Consider the following 20,077-nt stretch of genomic DNA (forward strand, 5'->3'; position numbering starts at 1 on the left):
CGGTACTGTTGTTGCTAAGATTGTATGGTTGGCAACCCCGACGTGCACTTAGGCATAAAGGCTGGGTTAATAACTCAACTGATCCAACGCACTGTATGCTGACATGAACGTTCCTGGCGTACAATGTCGGTGCCGGTACTATAGTAGACGGCAGTCTGTGTTATAAGCTAAAGTACTAATGTCGATCAGTTCTAACCAAATTAATTGTGCCCGTTGACGGAAGTTACAAACACGATTTTCGTGTATGAGAAAGCAAATGGAAATAGCAGAGAAGGCGTAAGGTGGCACAGGACCAGATATCCGGCTCACACTATGATCCCAAGACTATTCCAACGATTAAATGAAACAGGGCAACAGTAAAACGACCGGGAAACGCACCCAATTTAGAAGATGCAGAGCTTGCTCGAGTGGATGAAGTGCATGCAGTCAGAAATCGATCACTTGGCCGTGACATGGGTGTTTCGCAGAGTACTGTGTAGCTAGTTTTACAGGAAATGCAGCCACACTTCTACCATCCACGGAAAATACATGCTTTAACTCCTGCTGACTTGCCGGCCGCTGGTGGCCGAGCGGTTCTGGCTCTACAGTCGGGAACCGCGCGACCGTTACGGTCGCAGGTTCGAATCCTGCCTCGGGCATGGATGTGTGTGTTGTCCTTAGGTTAGTTAGGTTTAAGTAGTTCTAAGTTCTAGGGGACTTATGACCTCAGCAGTTGAGTCCCATAGTGCTCAGAGCCATTTGAACCATTTGAACCTGCTGACTTGTAACCTGGTGTCGTTTTGCAGTTCCTTACAGCCTCTCCTCACTTTCCTGCATGTGCATATTTCGCGTGTTTCACCATAGAGGGTACGCTTAATACACGCAATAGTCATGTCTGGGCCAATGACAATCTCCACGCTACAGTTGCGAAGAGCCATCAAAACAGATTATTATCGGTTAACGTGTGGGCAGGCATAGTCAGTGATTACATACACGACTTAGTTCTTCTCTCTCGCCACTTCAATGCACCACTGTACACAGTGATTATCAGAGTCGCACTACCAAGTTCCTGGAACATCTCCCAGTTGTTATTCGTCAACGGATGTGGTTCCGAAATGGTGGGGCCCCACCTCACTTTGGACTGAGGATTCATGAACATCTGGAATAACCATTCCCTTTAGACTGATGTAACAAAAGTCATGGGACATCTCCAAATACGGTATTGGACCTTCCATTGCCCGGCGTAGTGCAGCATCTCGACGTTGGATGGGCTTAACAAGTTGATGGAAGTCCCCTGCAGAAATATTGAGACATGCTTCCTCCACAGCCGTCTTTAATTGCGAAAGTGTTAACGGTGCAGGATTTTGTGCACGAAATGACCGTTCGATAATGTCCCACAAACGTTCGATGGGATTCATGTCGGGCGATCTGGGTGACCAGATCATCGGCTCGAACTGTCCAGAATGTTGTTCAAACCAATTGTGAACAGTTCTGGCCCAGTGACATGGCGCATTGTCATCCTTAAAAATTCCATCCTTGTTCGGGAACATAAAGTCTATGAATGGATACAAATGGTTCAAATGGCTCTGAGAACTATGGAAATTAACTTCTGAGGTCATCAGTCCCCTAGAACTGAGAACTACTTAAACCTAACTAACCTAAGGACATCACACACATCCATGCCCGAGGCAGGAGTCGAACCTGCGACCGTAGCGGTCGCGCGGTTCCAGACTGTAGCGCCTAGAACCGCTCAGCCACCCCGGCCGGCCGCTACAAATGATATCCAAGTAGTCGAACACAACCATTTCCAGCCAATGACCGGTTCTATTAGACCAGAGGACGCAGTCCATTCCATGTAAATACAGCCCGCACCATTATGGAGGCACCACCAGCTTGCACAGTGCCTTGTTGACAATTTGGGTCCATGGCTTCGAGGGTCTGTGCCACACTCGAACCCTACAATCAGCAATTACCAACTGAAATCAGCCGGTCGGTGTGGCCGAGCGGTTCTAGGCGCTACAGTCTGGAACCGCGCGACCGCTACGGTCGCAGGTTCGAATCCTGCCTCGGGCATGGATGTGTGTGATGTCCTTAGGTTAGTTATGTTTAAGCAGTTCTAAGTTCTAGGGGGCTCATGACCTCAGAAGTTAAGTCCCATAGTGCCCAGAGCCATTTGAACCATTTTTTGAACCAACTGAAATCGGGGCTCATCTGACCAGTCGTCTAGGGGCCAATCGATATGGTCACCAATCCACGTGAGGTGCTTCAGGCGACGTGCTCTTAACAAAGGCATTCGCGTCGATCGTCTGCTGCCATAGCGCATTAATGCCAAATTTTGCCGCTCTTTCCTAACGGATACGTTGGTCGTATGTCCGATATTGATTCTTGGGGTCATTTTACGCAGTGTTGCTTGTGTGTTAGCACTGGCAACTCTACGCAAACGACGCTGCTCTCGGTCGTTAAATGAAGGCCGTCGGTCACTGCGTTGTCCGTGGTGAGAGGTAATGCCTGAAATCTGGTATTCTCGGCACATTCTTGACACTGTGTATCTCGGAATATTGAATTTCCTAACGATTTCCGAAATGGACTGCGTCTAGCTCCAACTACCATTTCACGTTCAAAGTCTGCAAATTCCCTTCGTGCGGCCATAAACACGTCGGAAACATTTCCGTATGAATGACCTGCGTGCAAATACTTCCTTTTATGCCATGTGTAAACGATAGTGCTGCCGTCCGTATATGTGCATATCGCTATCCCATTACTTTTCTCACGCCAGTGTAAAGCGGATAGGCAAAGGAAGTCCTGCTTCGTGACCAGCACGTTCATCGGATCTTGCCCCACTTGATTTCTTCTTGTGGGGCCATGTGAAACGTCTTATGTACGAGACTCTTGTCGAGACTGAAGAGGATCTTCTGCCAACAATTCTCGCTGCCTGCAACACTGTTCAGTCGACACCACAGATGTTAGAAAGAGTACGGCAGAGCTTTGGGCGACGATGCCATGCGTGCATTGATGATAGGGGACGCCATTTCGAACAGCTGTTGTGAATATAGCTGCTTGTGAAACTTAGAGCGTTTGAATAGAATTCATTATTAATGTACCGTAGACTTAAGAATTTCGGTCTCTCTGACATCGGTCTCTCTGACATCAAGTTGCATGCACCGTTTCTCGTCCATCAAAAGGAGAAATTATTTGAGGGCATTGGGGAGTATTCAGCAGGACTTCTGTAGGTACGCCATGGCCAGGATTCGGACGTTGAGTCTTTCAATTTGAGCGCTGCATGAAGCTAAGGGGGAACTTGAGTAGAGTTTCGCTTACAGTGTTCGAATCGAGCATTTCCGATCTAGGGTCCCTTACCTCAAATTGATACATTTAACCCTCTCCAGAGCCCCTGAAAGATGGTAACATCATCCCGGAATCAAACTCTACATTGCTTTTGGCCTAATTTGGCGTAAAATATCTATAGAGGCTTACGTTTTTGCTGAACACCAAGTAGGAGACAGGAGCAAAATAGATGCATCTTACTTGATCGCTCAAAAGTGAACCCCTCTATGAAGTTCATGGCGAGGGTGAATCCCAGCATCACCAAGGCGCAGCACACCACCACCAAACTTTGCAGCACCCTTAGGCTGAGCCACCGGAACCTACAACAAAAGAACACACGCTTCAGTTTCACAGCGCACTTATGCTTGTACCGGTCACAGGAACACACCGCGGCCGACCCTATATTCCTTCCAGCCCTCCACGGGTAAATGAACAGCGCAACGTCAACACAGCTTGCACTCGCACCCGACGATATCCACACTGGCAACCATTCGAGTTTACCGAACTAGGGTGGTTGCATATCGCATGTATTCGTCACTGAGTAACGAATATCGCACGAGACTCGAAATACCGTTTCGTTACTGCATGAAGCGTATCGTTACTTGCATCTTTCCTTCACCCGTACTCAGTTATTGCCCGATTCGGACCGAATCAGTCGTTTCCGAATTCCTCCACTTCGTTATCCTCTGCGAACTCAGACGAAAGGAAACGTTTACTTGGGACCCGTCCACACATAACGATCCATCCGTCTGCACAACTGTTTTCACTCATCAGATCTGTGAAGACAGATTGTTGCGTATGGGCAGGAGAATTGGGGCAGATACAAGACGAGATGTGCGCAAACGTGGAAATAGGTTTGAGTAAAATTACTCAAATCAGTGGGCATACACCACAACAGCGCAGACAAACTGTAATGTATGGATAGAAGATCGCCGCAAATCTTGTGCGCCGAAGGTGTTTGAGTCAGTTTAGTGCTTCTCGTCTGTGGGCAGAGTAAGTTCTAAAATGGTGGATACGCGTCTACATGGTCTAGAGCAGTGATTCCCAGCCTGGGTTTAATTACCCCCTCCCTCCTTCCCCCCCCCCCCCCCCCCCCCCCCAGGAAGTAAAATGAAATTTTCTGAAGGATAAAAACAAAAGAAATCTCTTGTCTTTCGGTCACGAAACTGAACTATTTTTAAGAGACCATTTGTATGTATGTACTGAACTCGGAACCTAGAAACGACGGAGCCGACCCACACCGAATCCAGGGCTACAGTGCGATTCGGCCCCCAGTGGACACCCCATCCCTCACCTCACCCCAGGAACGTCTCGTTCCAGACGAGTGTAACCCCAGTGTTTGCGTGGTAGAGTAGTTAATGGTGTACGCGTACGTGGAGACAGTGTTCGCGCAGCAATCACCGACATAGTGTAACTGAGGCGGAATAAGGGAAACCAGCCCGCATTCGCCGCGGCAGATGGAGAACCGCCTTAAGAACCATTCACAGGCTGGCCGCCGGCCGCGGTGGTCTTGCGGTTCTAGGCGCGCAGTCCGGAACCGTGCGACTGCTACGGTCGCAGGTTCGAATCCTGCCTCGGGCATGGATGTGTGTGATGTCCTTAGGTTAGTTAGGTTTAAGTAGTTCTAAGTTCTAGGGGACTGATGACCATAGCTGTTAAGTCCCATAATGCTCAGAGCCATTTGAACCAAACAGGCTGGCCGGCACACCGGACCTCGACACTAATCCGCTGGGCGGATTCGTGCGAGAGACCGGCACGCCTTCCCGCTTGGAAAGCAGTGCTTTAGACTGCACGGCTAGCCGGGCGGGCTTAGAGACCATTACCATTACCACTATCTCGTGAAAATGTAATAATGACTATTACAATTCTTTTCATGACTTTCATTAAAGTGTGACCAATATGGTGAAGGGTACAGCTTGTGAAACGAATGTATGAACAACATTTTCCTTGTTCCTAGTATAGTCCTTGTTCCTAGTATAGTCCATGTACTTTCTACTTTCTGCCATGCACCTATGACAGTAAAATTGAGACATACATGCTTAAATATCTCATGAAATTGCTTTATTTGAGTTGCAGCTAGTTCCTGCAACAGACCGGAAACTGACATCTCAACACAACTGTTACTGCGTAATGGATATTACATAGCTGAAGGTCCTACATATTATTATTATTATTATTATTATTATTTGTGACAACGTTCAGACACAAAGCATTGGCAACCTGAAATCTTCCAGTGTCTGCCAGGACAGAAATAAGTGTCCTGCAGTCAAGTGGTTAGTTAGAAAGTAGTTCTAAGTTCTAGGGGACTGATGACCTTAGAAGTTAAGTCTCATAGTGCTCAGAGCCATTTGAACCACATACACTTTTGTCATTTTAAAAATGCAAGTGATCAAAGAAAATTCGTTTTCATTATGAAGTATAGTTACGTACAAACGTCTAGGGGCGTTCTAGCTAACATCTTATTGCACTCAGCGGTAACAATATCAGAAAGTTTGGGAGTTCATTGTTGAATGTAGAGGAATCACACATCTTTGTGGAAAGTTGAGAGCAAAGAATACAGCGATTCAGATAAGAAGGCAGCTGCTTATGGTTATTTAATGGAGAAAACACGAGCGGTTGACCAAACGACAGACAGGGAATAGTTAAAAAAATTAATTCGTTGCAGACTAATTACCACAAAAGCTAAGTAAAGTAACGAAATCCTAATGTAATATGTCGTTCATAACAAGAAGCAATGAGAGGTGAGCTGTAAAATTCGCTACCACAATACTAGACGTAAAACGTTATAGATAGATTATGAATGCAGTTTATGTCAGGTTGCTGGGAGACCTGAGGCAGGGAAATGAAAATCCGAACTAGGAAAGTATAGCTCATTGGTCATGCCTATAATTTCTTAGACTTTAAGATACTCGTAAAACTGTAAAATTATTATCTGTACCTTATCACGATTGATATATTACAGAATCAAGGTACTTTATTTGCAATGCTTGCACACGCCGAGTAACGAATATATTTTATTTTGTTGGTCGCCATGCTCTCTTTCCCGCATGTCATCTTGCCCGACTCAGCCAGAGTAGGAAATATTCGTAAACTCCCGCCGCGCGGGATTAGCCGAGCGGTCTTGGATCTGCAGTCATGGACGGTGCGGCTGGTCCCGGCGGAGGTTCGAGTCCTCCCTCGGGCATTGGTGTGTGTGTTTGTCCTTAGGACAATGTAGGTTAAGTAGTGTGTAAGCTTAGGGACTGATGACCTTAGCAGTTACGTCCCATAAGATTTCACACAGATTTGAACATATTTTTCGTTAACTCCCAGTTCTCTACATCCTGATACGATCTACGGGCACAGCAGTAGAGAGGCTTGTGCGCGGTTTTAATGCGCGAACTGCATATCTCCAACCTCACTTAGTTCGATCTATCTACCCTTTTACGCAGTGTTCAGTTCGGTTATCAAATTAAATCATGATATGACGTGAGTGGAAGGTTAGTTCCATTTTGCAACGACTCTTGGTAGCATTCCTGTGAATTCACATTGACTCAAGCAAACATTTTTCCTGACATTTCTTTGAAAAACTCACAAGGTGTGATTTATTTAGACAACCATATTCGCCAACAGAAAAAATTCCATAATTCCATAACCAATTTGAGAAAACAAATGTTGCTAATGACAGATCTATTTACCAACAGTATTTTATTTCTATCAGAGCTGCAACATGCACCTTTGGCTTCTGCACTACCAATACCAGCAGAGGTAGCATTTTTTTTCATAGCAAGGAGCTTTAAAATAGAAACCACTACTCCATACTGTACTTCACGTTCACAATTATGAAATCAAACATGACACTGAAAATAACTTTAACTGCGATATGATATCTCAAAATAACCATCTGCAACTTACGCTCCGTCATCTGTTGCACCATTCAATTGTCAACAAGTACCGGCTCCTCATTGCTTAGTGGTAACTGCGTGTTTTGCATGTTTTGTATATGATGACGTCCAGTAACAAAAGTAACGGAATTACGAATACATTGAAACAGCTATGTGTCACGACAATGCCGAACACATACGGTACATAATTTAGTCATTACTTTTACAGCTCTGCCAGTGACAGAACGTCACACCAGCGCGCCATCTGGGCCGAATTTTAGACATTGGACCCGGCTGTAAGCGGATCAAGTCGCCCGACAAGGCGCGCAATAGTAACACCGTTCAACACAAAATCTACGAGGGTGAGTCAAATGAAAACCTTAAATTTGTAATACCAAATCGAAATTTCACCCCATTATCCTGTAAGTAGGTAAGCGTGCTACAAACAGCGTGCAGAATGTCCAGTAGGTGGCAGCATAGTGCATACATACCGTCGCAGTATCAGTATAAAGATGGCCACCCCACTTGCGACTTGTGGGGTCTGGACCCCTCCACCATCCTCCACACCTATAAATCCCTCATCCGCCCTATCCTTTGTTATGCCCATCCAGCATGGATCTCCGCTCCCCCTACCTTTTATAAATCCCTCCAAATCCTTGAACGCCATGCTCTCCACCTCGCCTATTGCATCCGTCTCCCCTCCCCCACGCGGATCCTCTACGATCTCATCCCCTTCCCCCACCTCCTCCTTTTCCTTGAAAGGATACGGATCCTGTACACCTCCCGCAAACTCGATCCTCCTCACCCGCTCGTCTGTCTCCCCGATCCTCTCCCACCCCCGCTCGCTTCCGCGCCTGTATTCGCACGTCCCACCCGGTCTACATCTCTCCACCCTCCTTACCCTCTCCCAAGGTGGCTTCCGCCAGCTCCCCCTCCCTGATGATGCCCTCCTCCCCTCCATCTACCCCTCCTACCAACTTTGATCCTCCCGCCCTCCTCCTGTACTTACTCCTCTGGGCACCCTCCCTCCCTCCTCTCCCTTTTCCCTCCCTCCTCCTTTTCTCCCCCCTCCTCCCCCGGGCCTCCCCTCCCCTGTTCCTCTCCTCCTGCCCCCGACTCCTCAGCCATTGGCATCCTTTTTCTCCCCTCTCCCCCACCTCACCCCTGTTCCCCTCTTGGCAGGTCCCCGGACTCGCACACGTTACGTGGACATTCGCGCGCCGGAGATCACCGCCATCAGTGTTTTGTGTGTGTGCCGTCGTGTTTAGTGTTCAGTGTTCACCGTCCACTCCATCGTTCACCAGTGCCATCGTCATCTTCAGTGTTTGTGCGTCGTCTCATCAGCTAGAAGTGTGGATTATCGACGAGTGTGAACGGCTCCGTGTTTGTCTCTATGTGTCTCCTGTTTTATTGCCCACCGTTCTGTGACTTACGTGTCTTCTCACTGTTTTTGCTCCTTGTATCTTCTATGGCTGAAGAGCAGCGTAGTGTGCTGCTGACAGCCTGCCTGTTGTACAGGTTTTAAAATAACGATAAAGTAAAAAAAAAAAAAAAATTGCGACTTGCACCTGGGAAGAACAGCGTTCTGTTATTCGGTTTTTGCGTAGTGAAGCTGTGAAACCTACTGAAATTCATCGACGAATGAAGGTCCAGTACGATGATGCATGTTTGTCGCAGCAGCAAGTTTACGAATGGAGTAGGAAGTTCGCAAATGGTGTGACTTCAGTGAAAGATGCTCCTCGTCCAAGTCAGGCACAACGAGTTGTGACTCCACAGAACATTACATCAATTGAAGCCATAGTGAAGGAAAACCGCCGAGTGACAATGAATGACATTACAGCATGTTTGCAGATTAGTCATGGGTCAGCACACCACATTGTGCATTATGTGCTCCAGTTTCACAAAGTGTCTGCAAGATGGGTGGCACGGCAGCTGACTCCTGAAATGAGAGAAACACGTGTTGATGCGTGTGAAGAACTTCTTCGGCGCTTTGAACGAGAAGGTGATGGTTTCCTTGTAAGAATCGTTACTGTGGACGAAACCTTGGTTCACTTCCACCAACCGGAAACGAAGAGAGCGAGCAAGGAATGGCGCCATTCCTCATCACCAAAACCAAAGAAGTTTCGAACAGAACCATCAGCAGGGATGGTTATGCTGACTCTCTTTTGGGACGAAAAAAGCGTCATTTTGGAGCATTACATGCCTAGTGGGACCACTGTCACCAGTGCATCATACACAGATCTCCTACAAAATCATCTGCGGCCTGCAATCAAATCAAAGCGACATGGATTGCTGTCAGCAGGTGTCCTTTTGCAACATGACAATGCAAGGCCCCACACTGCCCGTAAAACAGTTGCAACAATCACAGACCTGCATTTCGAGTGTCTTCCTCATCCACCATACTCACCGGACCTTGCCCCAAGTGATTTCCTTATATCTAGACCACTCAAAGACGCAATGGGAGGAAAGAAGTTCTGTTATGAGTAAGAGGTACGCCAGGCGGTGCGTGAGTGGTTGCGCGGGCTACCAAAGGAATTTTTTTCTAAAGGAATTTATGCACTTTGTAAGCGCTGGAGGACTTGCATTGATGAGATTAAAGTTGAAAAGTGATACAGCTTTGTGCCACTTCTGCACAATAAATAATATTTAAAAATATTTAAGGTTTCCATCTGACTCACCTTCGTAGTAAGTGACTGACCCTCATAAATTTGGTGACACTGAATTAGAAACTGACATGAGGGTTTTCTTATTAGTTCTGGTTTTCGAACTGCAGCCATTATCTATGATTACGCCTCTTTTACTGAACACTGGGCATATGGCATCACTACCTCAATGTTTCGTTAACTTTACAACGTGGTGTCATCACATGATCGAGCACATGCTATGCACGTGTTCATAACGATATCAGTAATGTAATGGGCAGATAAGAGTCGTTAGTTCTTAAAAATTGTTATTATAAGAGGGTCGTGTTTTGATGCTTCTCAATATTAAAGGATTGAAAGAGTTCTTTGAAACTGAAGATTGACCTTACATACTGCATAGACATAAATCGTCTGATGGAAGCACTGAATATGGTGTAAAGTCCTGATAAATGTCAAATAATGCCTCTTCAAGACAAGTCTTTGAGAGGCACTTGCTCGAAATTTTCTTTCCCATTCCCATGCTATATGATACCAATTCAAAACAAACATATCCGAATAAAAAAAATTCAAATACGAGAAGACCATATGGGGCATCAGTAGGAAAAACGCTTAATTTCAACTACAGTCCGACTACACCGAACACAGACATCTCCTGTGCGAACGGGGTAACCTCCTAGGCCTGAACATTACTTGCTGAAAAGTCGGTCAAAGAAGCGATCATTGACTTCTAAAATGCGAAATGTGCACGAACCATTAATAGAGAGAAACAGTCCGACGCTAAATACAAAATTGAGCCCTGTAAAGCATTTTGTAAAAGCTTAACAAGTAAATGACTCTGCATTCACTTACTTATGTTGAATGTAGTCCAGATTCAGTTTTGAAAAAGTGGAAGCATTTGTATTTATTCGTCCGCGATTACTTTTAAAGACAGTCGACTTGAATTAGTAGTAAACGACAGGGGGAAAGTAGTATTGAATCATTAAACAGTGTGTCAAACGTGTTTTTGGGAATACAGAAGATCTGTTTCATTACTAAACGGCGTTCCAGTCGCCTGGTTTCATTTTCAGGTAGACTATCTAGTGGCTGTCAGGGACAACAAAAATTTGATTTTCACTATTTCATTGAACTATTAACTGCATTACAAAAATTTAAATCTTCTGATAAACTAGTCATTAACAGGTATAAACTTATGTTAAATTTTTATAAATTTATGAAGAGTGTACACGTCCTGAAGCAGTGTAAATCATGCAGTGCAAATTACCCTTACTATATCCATACAGTATTATAGAATTAGAGCACTTAGCGGCTTCCAACAAGCTTTAGAAATGATTTTTTAAATTTTCCCAAATTTCTTCTCGTTGACAACCCCACCCCATCACACACAAACATAACAATGAATGGAAAAAAGGTTATCACTTATATTTTCGCTGTTCAGACAATAGAACTGCATCGGCAGGCATGACATTTTAATTTATTCCTTCTTTACTACTAACTCTGTTCACAACAGATTTTGCAGACGGTATCCACACATACCACTGAATGTACCTGCAAATTATACAATTGTATGACCCATAGACGATAAACAATGAGATGCGTGAAAAACTGAAATGTCTTCAACCGTAAATGTATTACTTTGTTAATGCCAAATATTTAATACAGTAATTCATTTGCATAGTAATCACACATGTGACGCTGTTTTTTACGTGGGAGTTCGAATCTTTAAATAATTAAGTTGGGGCTTACTACTTTAAATAAATTTGTGATTGATCTCACACACTTGAGTTAACTGCTGGAGTGCAACATTTCGTTAAAATGGGTGTTTAACAGTCACGGGTGGATTTCTTTCTGCGAAACTGAGATAATATGAGTGACGTACGTGGTAGGCACTTTTATCGTGATAGTTCACTAGTGAAGGGAAATGACAAAGAGAAATGCGGTACTGCCATGTTAAATCATTGTTGTTGAGAGATGAAAAGGGTATCGCCTGCAACGCAATACCAAGGGCAGAGACGGTCATTTTCACATTTTTTCAGTATTTCGCCTATAATTGTAAGATACACAAAACAAAAATCATAAAAGCAAAACTTTCGGGTTATGTAAACCAAAAACACAAACTTTTCTATTCGCCTTTACATCCAAGTTATCAGAAGAGCTTATTTTGCCTTCCTCATTTCCACTGTGTCCTGCACAATCATTACTTCCAACTTACTAAAACCCAAAATAACTAGGACTATTTTTCAACACAGAACTAACAGCCCAAAACAAAGCCCTCAGTAGGCTAAACCCACAAATAGTAAAAATATTGCGCGTGCAACTTTACACCATCATTCATACCTAGAAAGGAGGAATGTACAGGGCTTGGACAAAAATGTAATTAAAATTAATAGCTGAAAGACGATGACGTAGAAATAACCTGTCCTGTTTAATATTATCCCAAATGATCTCTTTACAGAACACGCTTACGCACAAGTTTGACAAGGCACCTACAGTCTGACTATTACTAGACTGGACGCGGGTTTGGCAGCTTGTCTTCTGTACAAGATTCGTTGCAATTCCATTCATAACGCAAAAAATATGAAAATCCCGAAGCAAACCAAACTTCACAGCGAAGTGTTCGCTGTTTTGAAACTTCCTGACAATGCAGTGCCGAGATTTGCTAGACAATGCGCTTTGCTGGAGTGAAAACTCGCTCCGGCACACAGTTTTAATCTGACAGAAAGTTTTATATCAGCGCTCATTCCGTTTCAGAGAGAAAATCTCATTCTGGAAACATCCCCCAGCCTGTGACTAAGCCACGTCTCCACAATATCCTTTCTTCCATGAGTGCTAGTTCTGCTCGTTCACAGAAGAGCTTCTGTGAAGTTTGGACGGTAGGAGACGAGGTACTGGCAGAATTGAAGCTGTGAGGACAGGTTACGAGTCGTGCTTGGGTAGCTTAGTTGGTACAGCATTTGACTGTGAAAGGCAAAGGTCCCGAATTCGAGTCTCAGTCCGGCACACAGTTTTAGTCTGCCAGGAAGTGCAACTTTAAATATTTTTATTTTATTTGTTTCATCACTCTTCTAACTACTTTGAGGCGCACAGTTTTAATCTGCCTGGAAGTGCAACTTTAAATATTTTAATTTTTATTTGTTTCATCACTCTTCTAACTACTTTGAGGCGACTTGTGCCCAGTGTACTGTTTGCTGGATAAGTTATATTCCAGTCTTCCTCTGCAGTTTTTACTTTCTAAAGTCATTCCTTGATGTCGTAACGGAAGTCCTATCATCCTGTCTCTTCTTGTTGCCAATGTTTCCCATATATTTATTTCCTTACCGATTCTGTGAAGAACGTCCTCATTCCTTATCACTCCATCTAATTTTCAACAACTTTCTATAGCACCACATCTGAAACGCTTCGAGTCTCTTGTTTTCCGGTTTTCCCACAGTCCATGATTCACTTCCGTCCTATAAACGTACGTTCTTTCTTCTAATTACGGCCGATGTTTAGTAGACTTATTTTTGGCAAGGAATGCCCTCTTTACCTGTGCTAATCTACTTTTTGTGTTCTCCTTGCTTCTTCATGTGTTATTTTGCTTCCAAATCATAGAATTTCTTTGCTTTATCTGCTTCGTTGTCCCCAATTTTGATTTTGTCACGGATGTCATTTCTGCTAGCGCTCATTACTTTTCGGTTCCTTTGGTTTACTCTCAAACTATCGTGTGTGCTCATTAGGCTGTTCATTCCATTTAATAGGTGCTCCAGTTCTTCCACACTTTCACAGAAGATAGCAGTGTCACCAACGAATCTAGCCACTGACACCCTTTCACTCTCAATTTTAATCTCATTCTTGAGCCGTTCATTTCCATCGCTGCTTCTTCAACATCTAGACTGAACAGTAAGGGCAAAAGAATACGTACCTGTCTCATACCCATTTTAATCAGAACTTTTGTTTTACCCCTCTTTTTTCTTGTGCATATTGTATCTGATAGCTATTTTCTGTTTTAAAGACAATACACCAGCTTACAGGAAATTTTAGACATTCTTCAAACGAATCATGCAAGAATCCCGAACCGCCGATAGTTTAAGTAACTTTCAAATGGCGTCCATGGACTGGCGTTATGTGGCCATTGCGTGGCAGGTATTCAGCTGACTTTTCGTCAGTTCTACTTTTACCGGCTCAACCATCGTAGAGTGAAGGGGCAGACAACCTGAAACCTATCTAGGTAGGTGAAGTGAGAGAACTACACACCCCGCCACAGGATGATGGAATGTGTAGTCCAAATCAGGTCACATTTTCTCATAAATAAGCAAGTTCAGGGAAGCGCAGCCAGAGGAAATCTGAAATATCTCATGTAATAAAACAAAGTGTGGCTGCATGCCGCTGAGATACCGTCGTCAACAACGATGAAAATATTAAAATTTCAATAATTGTTCTTGTATGAAACAACTGGAAGCACGCAATGAGGTATAGCCCAAAGTCGTATTGCTTACAGCGATATGAAGCTTCGTTTTTTCAGTGTTTCACTGCCATTTAATGCAAAGCTGGAACAAACGAAAGGACAAACGCAGATACACTCCTAGTTTCGCTGTGTTGGCTCACTTGGCCCTCCATCAACTTAAAACAAGAGACAAACCTCTCTTTTACAGGAAAGGATAGGTCCACAGTGTGTGTGTGAAATCTTATGGGACTTAACTGCTAAGGTCATCAGTCCCTAAGCTTACACACTATTTAACCTAAATTATCCTACGGACAAACACACACACCCATGCCCGAGGGAGGACTCGAACCTCCGCCGGGACTAGCCGCATAGTCCATGACTGCAGTGCCCGAGACCTCTCGGCTAATCCCGCGCGGCTAGGTCCATAGTGTGTTAACTCTAAGTTAGCCCTGGGATAGAATCGGAAGAAGTCGGAAAGCATCATCCAATAATCGTTTGTTATTGAATACAGCCAGCGTTACCTAGTTGACAATACTGTGGAAGTCAGCCATTGTTGTCCGTTGTTTACCGTTTTAGTACTTCACTTGTCTTATTGTTTTTATTGTACAACACTCTGTCAAGCTGTATTTGTCGGAGCTGAGACCTTTATTGAACATAGTAAGATTTCAGTTTTGATTACGAACGTTTGGGTGATATTATACGTCGTGCATAACTTTTGCTTTCGTGGGAGCATGAAGCACATTCTAACATGACTCACATATCGCATCAAGATTTTTTCCAGCTGTCTTGCGATTACTTGATAATTTATTGTGTGAGCTGGGCACTTTTGCTGGGACTGGGAAGATGTTCGATTTCTCGCAGGCAGAGAGTGAGTCTCGGGTGCACGGCAGTGTAGTACCGCGTGGTTATAATTAAACTTTTCCTATTTAACTCGTTATAACACCGAAACTAATTACCGTATGAGTACCCCATACTCTGGACATTAATGTTACCAAACTTGGTAGCATTAGTGTCAAGGACATAGGGAAGAGAAATAATGCAGAATCAGTTTAGCCGGCCGCTGTGGCCGAGCGGTTCTAGGCGTTTCAGTCCGGAACGGGGCTGCTGCTACGATCGCAGGTTCGAATCCCGTCTCGGGCACGGTTGTGTGTGATGTCCTTAGGTTGGTTAGGTTTAAGTAGTTCTAAGTCTTGGGGACTGATGTCCTCATATTAGTTAAGTCCCATAGTGCTTAGAGCCAGAATCAGTTCAATTGAAACACTTTTACAAACCGGTACCATTACTGCTACAAAAGGCGCTCAATAAGGCGCCCAGCAGTATCCAGATACTCTGAAAGCGCAGCTGAACGAAGTATGTCCGTAGGTGTGATGGCTACCTCTCTCGATATTTGCGCTTCAGATCAGCACATGTGTAAATGTTCCCCTGATGAACCCTGCCCTTCAGGTAGCCCCACAACAAAAATCACAGAGAGTGATTTAAGAGCGCCAACCTACTCACAAATGAGTGATGAATGTAGCGATGAAGCCACAGCATACGGTGACACGTTCACTATATGGAGGAACTTCACAGTGACTGGAGGTGAAGATCCCCACACTCGGCAATTCTGTGTGTTCACCTCACCCGCCAGAGAAAAATGAGCTTCGTCTGTGCATAGGATGGTGCAGGGCCAGCCCTTGTCAACTTCAATCCTTGGGAGAAAGTGGAGAGCGAAGTCAACAAGTAGTTGTGCGTCCTGTGGTGCAAGCTGCTGTACGCTATGGATCTTGTACATATCTGTACATTTGAGAATGAAGCACCTAGCACGAGGTTTTCAACTGTCGTGGCTTACCACCCGCACTGCCTGACGATCGGGAACTGCGCGCGTTGTCTGCCATGGCAACAGCGATTTCATCAATCATCTGTGGTGCAACTGGTCGTCGACCTCTTCCCGGAGCGACGCCCAGTTCGCCATTTGATTCGAACTTCTCCATCATGCTCCATGTAGCAGAAGGAGAAAGAGGGCCCTTCTGTAATCCTTTCAACTGGCGATATTCTCGAAGCAGCTGCATCACTGTTGTTTCGTTAATAGAGCTTCACCAATAATGCCCTGCTCCTTTTGTCCTAGTTCATGTCGACACGTCAACAAGTGCACTGCGACTGCTCAGATGTGTGAGACTATGAATCATAATGACTGATCACGGCACCTGGGGGCTATAGTTGGGACTGGACGGTGGCTCTGTGACGCATGGAAATCATGCACCCCATACTCTGGACATTAATGTTACCAAGATTGGTACTCATATGGTAATAAGTCTTCGTGTTATAACGTGTTAAATATGGAAAATATAACTATAGCCACTCGGTATTTGGCCAGAACGAGGCTTTCACTGTGTCTCTGAAGCAGGGAACAGCAGCCGCCTGGGGGGTGTCCAGTTTTAGCAAAACGTCCTGTTTCCCCACATGTTATTGTCGTCAGTTCCTAGCGCTGATCCGTTGCAATAGGATCGGAACCGTCTGCAGGCACAGCGTTCCTCTGGGGGATGTTTAAGTGTGAAATTTTCCTCTCTGTCTGCATATCAGAAAGAGCCGCCTATAGTGCTACCCTGACCACGAGAGATAGTTCGTTGCTTTCTCTCCAATTTACGGGCTGTCCAGTCCAAAGTGTCCCTCCCCCCCCCCCCCCACCCCCCCCACGGTGCGAACGATGCTAAGCAATGGAAAGTGTTCGGTAGAGTCCATGCAGAATAACGTGGCTGACAGAAGGGCAGTCGGCAGCGCATGCTTGGGGAGAGCTGTGGTGGTGGAGGTTGTGGGCAGGCGCTGTAGGGGAAATGCCGAGTGCTGGAGGAGAAGTGTCGCTCTAAACTGAGGCCTATGCTCACATTTTTTGTAAATATTAAGTGGAACACCTGCATGCCCATACTTGCATGGTGACCATTCAGAAAGGTCTGCTGTCAGCACTGATTTGGTTAGCATCTAAAAAGGATTCCGCTGAAAATGCAACAAAAAAGCGATTTATTTCCGCGCAGATTGTTAACCATTTGTAACTTACAGAGAAACGTCATGAGTGGTGAATTTTGAGCAAAACTTACATTTCTCTTGTAGACATCTTAACATTTGCTTCTCTTGGCAAAACACAGCGTAGTTTACATAATGTCACTTCACTAACTTGTGCAGAGGCAGTCGTGAGAGAATTCTGAAGCAGTGGTTAATTAATTTAATTGAGGAAGTGAGCAAAAGTAAGGTCGCTAGATTATGAAAAAGCACATCCTTGGTACAAAAGTAAACTTGTAATGTCTTCATTTACGTTGTTCCTAAACCCACAGGATTTCTCGTTTCACCAGCTATCGAGGGCCCAAAAAATTAAATTATTTCGCCTAAAAAGTCTGTAGTTAGTGTAAGAACACGGTATAATGAAGTTCGCATAACAACCATAAGGCAAAATACTCTCCCTTTTGCGTGTTATCATTTGCCAAAACCTCATTTCGATATCTCAAATCATTTATGCAATATGAGGAAACTGATATTTCATTTTGGTTTTATCGCTGGCAGGCGTGATCGCAAATCGGTGTGCTACATCAGATAAATTTTCTTGTGACTGGTGACAGAGAGACCTCCATTCAAGTCCAAAGAAAAATTCAATATGTTAGCTAAATTTGATATGCAGCAACATATTATGTAATGTGCACCAAACACAAAATATAGTGACTCCTGTTTTTCTTTGCAAACTTTTTCGAATTTCGCGTGGTGTCTTACTTCAGTGCAAATATCACAATAACTATAACCATTAACGACATGATGGGGGCACGTCATCATGAGGCTGACACATAAAGCTAAAAGTAACGCAAAAATGAAATTTCTTTACCGAATAGTTCCTGTAATATCTCGAATCTGTCGTCATAGCGTGTAGCTGACTTGCGGAAAGCGGGCGTTGGCCACCCCTTCTGAACAAACGAATGAGTTCGCCCTGCGCGTTGGACGACAATTGTTCACTGCGCATCAGCCACCGTATCCTGTGCGGAAACTACGAGTAGCCTACCAACTTAATGAATCGCAATATGAATTTCTGTATGGCTGTTTTTATCTCGTTCGTCACAGTGGCAGCAGCATTCAGTCACCCCTCCAAGCGGAGGGCAACTGTGGGCAATTCAAGAGCAAGAACTTTCATTTTGGCATCTGTTCCCTTCCCAGTTCTCATCTCACCCTGACTGGCACCCAATCGTGGAAAATACAAGTGTCACGCGCGTTGCAGTGCAGTCTGTCTTTGGCAAATGGTTCAAATGGCTCTGAGCACTATGGGACTAAACGTCTCAGGTCATCAGTCCCCTAGAACTTAGAACTACTTAAACCTAACTAACCTAAGGACATCACACACATCCATGCCCGAGGCAGGATTCGAACCTGCGACCGTAGCGGTCGCGCGGTTCCAGACTGAAGCGCCTAGAACCGCTCGGCTACCAGCGGCCGGCGCAGTCTGTCTTTTGAGGAGCTTACAGTTAACTAATTCTGTCATGCATCTTGTATGTTCAATTTTTGAATTTTATATTTGCCTGATTTATCTTGAATTTGTGCTCTGTCCAGATGAGCGGTTAGCGTCATTTTTACTTTAGTTTACTCTATTTTTAAGAACACGGCTCTGTGATATTTTGTTATCAGTTATTCAATTAACTACAGCAAATAAAAATTTTGTGTTCTCGAACTTGGCTTTCATTTTGAGATCCCTAATTCCTACAACTACTCCATTGTCAGGTGAACCTTAAGTAATAAATGTCGCTAGCTTCATTTTTAGGATTTTGCTTCACTGTGGTGAGTTTCCATTTGCAGAGGCCAAGGTTTAGATTGCGTACAGAGGCCAAGGATTAGAGTCAAATATATGAGAAACTTAGTTGGTTAGTTTCTACATCTACATTTATACTCAGCAAGCCATCCAACGGTGTGTGGCGGAGGGCACTTTACGTGCCACTGTCATTACTTCCCTTTCCTGTTCCAGTCGCGTATGGTTCGCGGGAAGAACGACTGCCGGAAAGCCTCCGTGCGCGCTCGAATCTCTCTAATTTTGCATTCGTGATCTCCTCGGGAGGTATAAGTAGGGGGAAGGATAATTCGATACCTCATCCAGAAAAGCACCCTCTCGAAACCTGGCTAGCAAGCTACACCGCGATGCAGTCTGCTACATCTCCGTAACGCTATCACGCCTACCAAATAACCCTGTGACGAAACGCGCCGCTCTTCTTTGGATCTTCTCTATCTCCTCCGTCAACCCGACCTGGTACGGATCCCACACTGATGAGCAATACTCAAGTATAGGTCGAACGAGTGTTTTGTAAGCCACCTCCTTTGTTGATGGACTACATTTTCTAAGAACTCTCCCAATGAATCTCAACCTGGTACGCGCCTTACCAACAATTAATTTTATATGATAATTCCACTTCAAATCGTTCCGCATTCATACTCCCAGATATTTTACAGAAGTATCTACTACCACTGTTTGTTCCGCTATCATATAATCATACAGTAAAGAATCCTTCTTTCTATGTTCATGTTTCATGTTTCAGGGATCATTTGGACGATAAATCATAATGATGTGGAACGACTCATTTTATATTAACATTCCAAATTAATTTATAACTATGGGAACATGCTGAACATTTATCAATTTTTTCTTATTGTTATTATTAAAATACAGACGTGATGTAGTAATTCTTACCACCGTCTTCTACACATCACAATATAAGAAATTCTTCTGTGGAATAGGAGGAGTTGTCAAGGAGAAAGTTTTTCAGTTTATTTTCAATTTTTTCTTTGCTATCTGTCAAACGTTTTACATAATTGAGTTGTCGTAACTTTATTTGCGGCTTTGTACACTCCTT

Source organism: Schistocerca americana, chromosome 2 (genome assembly GCF_021461395.2).
Source record: "Schistocerca americana isolate TAMUIC-IGC-003095 chromosome 2, iqSchAmer2.1, whole genome shotgun sequence".
Classification (NCBI taxonomy): domain Eukaryota; kingdom Metazoa; phylum Arthropoda; class Insecta; order Orthoptera; family Acrididae; genus Schistocerca; species Schistocerca americana.